We start from the raw sequence: 5,699 nt of genomic DNA on the forward strand, positions 1-5,699 counted from the left end.
CATTAGTGATTGGTATCAGGATGTGAAGAGACTTTCAAGCAGCATAACAAAAAATGTTTCTGGAACAAATCGCTTTATCCTGCTTTTAAGCTAGACTCCCAGCCTGACCAAATGAGAAATAAATGCCCAAAAGCCTTTAAAAGATGACCAGCATAAATTCTTAGCCAGGCTGGGAATCAAGCTAAGACCAACAAACAAGCTTTTTTTTGCAGGAAGATACCAAATGAACTTCTTTGCGCATCTTTGTCTTCTAGTTCTCCCTTTGTTGTGTCACTTTGTGCTCTAACACAGACATCTCTTCCTCAGATCAATGTCTGGACTCATAGACCAAGAACAACAACCCAGTTTAAAAGAGAATGAGTCCTGACGGATCCATCAAGCTTAACCAAAATGCCTCTGATCAGCCAGAGCCATCAGTTCTGTATGACAGGCCTGAATAGATGACGGGGAGGTGGAAGGAGCCAAGTATGGGTAGAGAGCCCTGCTCCCCTAGCGACGACAGCTCTACTGAAATGTCTCCTTAAGCAAGCATGCAGATCTAATCGATAAGCTCATACACTGCCGGGCATTGATTTCCGTTGTGACTAAAAGCAACAGTTAGACGCATTCTTCTACCTGTGTCTAAAAAAAGAACAGCGATTTCTTTTTTTCCGCAGACGTCAGTGTGAAACTGAGTCGAGTCTCATGGAGGCAGAGAAGAATTAGTGTAATTAGTTAATAAATACACCTCGGTTACATGCTGATGCAAATATGATTGCAATGTTGAAAAGTTGTACATAACTTCAAGATTAATTTGTATCCTTTATTATAATTTAAATGGGTTAATGTTAAGTCTCGCTGGTGCTGAACCTGGCCTTAGTGGTTGGCAGGAGGTATCCATGGCAACAGGGTGAAGTTTTCCCTGGATGTGGCCAATCTATGGTCAATCTTTACAGTATTTATTAAATTAGAAACAGCTTACTGCTGTCTCCATAGTAACCGGAGCCCAAGTAGCACCTAGAGCAATCATGCATAACTTAGCTTGGGCTCTGCACAAGAACAATGTTCTTTTTTATTAATCAACACCTTTATAATGCACTCATGAGTTTTCAAGTCTAAGAGAACTTTCCGGAAATTTTATCCGTTTTATAATGAGAATTGGCAGTAACTTTTTACATTAAGGTTGTATATGTTAATGTTAATATTTGATACTTCAGTAGGGATCATGAATAATAATAAGCAATATTTTTAAAGAATTTATTTATCTTGGATATAAGTTTCATGCCCATTTATAGATAAATGGATTAAAGTGGATTTTGAAACAGTGTTGTTTGTTAACTAAACTTAAACTGTTTAAAAAAACTGTTAAAAAATAAATAAAGCTGAAATAAAATAAAATATTAAATGCATGTTTTTAACTTCAATGAAAATTAGAAATGTTGCCTTGTCAAAACACTGAAATAAGTTTAGGTTGAAGTACTAAAATTATTAAACCTGAAATAAAATAAATTAAAGTTATATAGAAATGTAAAAAACAGCAACTAATAAAAAAAGCACAATAAAATTACTCAAATTAAAATGCAATATAAAAAAGCTATAATCAGAATCATAATAATATTATATATAGTATATCAATAATATTAAAATACCACTGTTTTGGATGCAACTTAAAAAAGTATATAATATATTTATTAATTAATGCAGGCATTTGCTAAAATTTATCATCTTCCCACTGCATGTAATTGAAACTCAAATTACAATTTGTGAAAATATTCATGAAAAGTACATTTTCTATTTGGTTTAATTAATTTTTTACATCTTTAACTCTTAAAGTTGTAGGCTATATGTTAACATTAATGCATTATATAACTAAATTCAACTAATAATAGCTTCAATAAATAGCATATTTATAAATGAACAATAACCAAGATGAATAGCTGCTGCTGCTAAATTATTATTCATTAGTTCATGGCACTGCATTAACTAATGTTTAACATATACACGCTTATTGTAAAGTGTAGCCTAAATGAATTGGCAAAGTAAGCTTGGTTCGGATACATTGCTGACACCTTGACGTAACCTTGCGGTCAGGCTGTGGGTGGACGGGGCAGCGGTGGGTGGCTTGCTCTGGGTTTTTAGGTCCCCAGTGTGCATCCTTTCTGCAGTGATTTCCACTCAGTCTAGATAAAGATGCTGTGTAGACCATGTTTGGAAAATCCAGTTAAAATTCTGCTTAACATTAGCCAAGTTTTCATCCAAAGTTGCGGATTTAACTTAACTTTAAACCTAACCGTTTTCATCCCACGTGTTCAAGAGAACAAAATCGTCACTTCCTTGGCACAAAAAATGTTAGTTGCTGCAATCGAGAAAGCCACCGTGGCTCTTTTATCCTACATACTGTAAATGACTTGCATAGCCTACAGACAACCCAGCAAACACATTTACGTTGTGGCAACGTCTGTGGCACGTTGCATTTCTTCTATGGCAACGTCGCTGTCTACGTGCTCGCAACATTGTAACAACGTAGAATTGCAGCAACGGGGCTGTTACAACGTTGTTGCGCGACATTCAGCCACTGAGAGACGACATTCTGACAATTTTTTGTTTTTATGCTAGATAGGCCTATAGATATCCCCCATTTAGCATTTTATGGTTTTAGGTTATTTTTTAATTAGTCAGATGTTAGATAATTATATAGTTTTTTAAAAATATTGTTCATCCTTATTATTATTTAATGATACTCATTAGTCACATTAGTCACTACATTGGTCACATTAGAAAATGAAGTTGTAGGTTGTGTTTGAATAATTACGTATCTTATTTAGCTGAGGTAAATAAAACGCAATAGCATACTCACGTATCCTTGCTCGATGAAGAAAGAGACGACCCAATGAGCCCAACGGGCGGTTGAAATTTTAAAGGCTGATTTTCGCGCTTCAGGGCAGTGACGAGTACACATGTAGTCCAGTGGTTGTCAAGACACCCTAGGCACAACCTTAAGCAATGGCCCTGAACGGTGGTTTAATGTCAACATTGTGACAACACTGTAACAACCTTCACCACACAACGTATTTATAGCAACCTTTTGGCCATGTTGATAAAACGTTGTTAGAAGGTCGGGTACGTTGTACCAACGTTCTGTGTTTGCTGGGAAAACGCAATAAATGCTGTCATTACGTTCGGGTGGTGGTGTTTGGGAACGCAATCATGTGAGACGCTTCTGGAAGGGAATTCGAATGATTAAACCAACGGCTGCGTCTGAAATGAATAGGTATTTTTAAAAAGTAATTACTTAACGACCACTAAAAAAAGTAGTATGAATGCAATCTGGACGTACTACATTCGCCATGTTGCCCTTATCACGTGACCTACCAGCGTCAGTTACGTCGCTTCACTGCCATTCACTAATCCTGTCCTCATGGGATAGTAGTAGCCTAGTCCATCGTATGCACTCTTCAGAATCTCGCCAGAAGAAGGTCATCCGGGTACTGTTTGCCTGCTCTTTAATGAGTACTGTGAATTCAGATTTACTTATTTTGTCATATTCAGTTTTTTTGCAAACTATATAACTAGGGAAATATGCGATTTTGGATGCTGCCAAAATGTGAGATGCTGTGCAATGAAATTGGTCTGCTGTTTAGTCTACTTATCCAATCACATACACGGTTGAGTTTGTTTTGTTGCTCATGGAGGGATTTATTTGGTAAATGTGTTTCCATTGTAGTTTATTTGCATGTCTTCTTATTAGATAAAAAGTTTATGCGCCTTAAAGGAGTGGTATAATGCCCTTTTCACAAGATGTAAAATAAGTCTTTGATATCCCCAGAGTATGTAGGCTATGTGAAGTTTTAGCTCAAAATACCCCACAGATATTTTTATATAGCATGTTAAAATTGTCACTTTTTGAGGGTGAGCAAAAACGCACCGTTTTGTGTCTGGTCCTTTTAAATGCAAATGAGCTGCTGCTCCCCGCACAGAGGGCGGAGCTTCAACAGCTTGTGTCCTTTTACCTCACACAGACATGCACTGAAAATTTCTAAAACTTTTAGCCTTTTATGTTCAAACTGGAGTCAGACAAAGATGGAGAGACTCAAGGAGAAGTGGCAACATGTAGAAAGCAACAGGACATCTCTGTATGGTTAGTTGATGAATTTATGTAGCTTATGTGTAGTTATCTTCTAGTCATTGTTTAGCATATTCTGTCTTCATACTCTATAAATCGTGTTCTGGGGGCGAGGTTTATGTAAATTATAGGGTTGGTGATGTCACTAACCCGGGAGGAATGTTGTGTACCAGCTGTTTGTTGTAGTCCTTAAAAGTGAATTTCTTTAAAAGCAAATATCTCCCTTTGCTTTGAACTTTGAGCGTTGTAACCTTGCAGATGTTGTTTATGCTCAAACAGAAACATTACTCTCTAACTAAAGATAGAAAAGTGAAATCATAATCAACCACCCCTTTAATTGAGCGCATACCTTTTTTATCCACATTTATAGTTTTTATGCACATCTTTGTGTTTCCATCCAGTGTTTTTATGTGATATCCCAAAATGCGCATAAATAGGTGGATGGAACCATAGCTAGTGCCCATACCTTAATTGTAACATTGCCAAAAATCCAACACGTTACTATATCCGCTAATTTTGAAGAGCTCTCCCCATCTATTTGTTCACATCAGGAGCGGCCTGATGATGCAGGAGTTAACAGCACCCATCAGCAACATCAACAGATGTTTGGCTCAGCGGCCGGTTGATCGAGCGCCTCGGGAATACGTGAATCCACATGGAATTTGCATTGAATTCCTTAATTTGCATCTGTCATGACGATCATGGATGTTTTACAGAGAAACATTTGGTAAGACACATTCACTTTGTATTTAAAACCGCGAAAATGCATGTAATTTGTATCCTGAAGGCAGTGTAATTACATTGTAATGATGTCAATCGTTGTCTTTTACAAAGTCTTTTTAGATTTATTTTTTGTAGTCGGCATTTTAATGTGATGATCCAAAACCAGGAGAGAGATGAGAGTAGCGCTAAACAAATGAAAAAACCCTTTACAGTCTATGGAAAAAACCAACCAATCTCTTTGGCCTTATGAAGGACGGAGCTGATAGACTCAAACTGCCTCCAGATGTGTGCCTGTTCTCCAATATTGATGGCCTAGTTTTAGTAGCTTTTTATTAGAACCAAAATGTGCTGTAAAGGTCAGTCGTTCACCTCCCAGTGACATTTTAACTGTTGAGTCACACTTCTCCCTATGAGTGAAATGCTTGTTCCCGGAAATCAGGGTTATTTGATGTCTCTGTCAGTTTGATCCCGAACAACAGGCGTCCCCCCCGACGCTGTTGATCTCCACTCCCTGTCAGGCCACACTGCTAGACTCAATTGGTCGTGTTCATCTCTCTCTCTGTGACTTACAGACAGTAATGTAATAACAGGGACCCTGTTTGCACAGACACAACACGTCTCCTCTGTGGTCGCGCAGATTATGCACTTTAAGCCAGTCATCATTTAGAGACACTGAGTCACTAGAGTGTTCAGAGCAATGCGAAACTGGATGTTTATCAGTCTTCTAAGTTTACACATTTGATGGTAAACAGCATAGTGTAAAATTGTTGTTCTACATGATGTTTACTGAGGTAGTATTATTCACATTATAACTCAGTGAAGATGGTCATGTTCACATACAAGATCACTTAGAGACATAAGTATCAATACTAAG

Source organism: Rutilus rutilus (genome assembly GCF_951802725.1).
Source record: "Rutilus rutilus genome assembly, chromosome: 11".
Lineage (NCBI taxonomy): Eukaryota > Metazoa > Chordata > Actinopteri > Cypriniformes > Leuciscidae > Rutilus > Rutilus rutilus.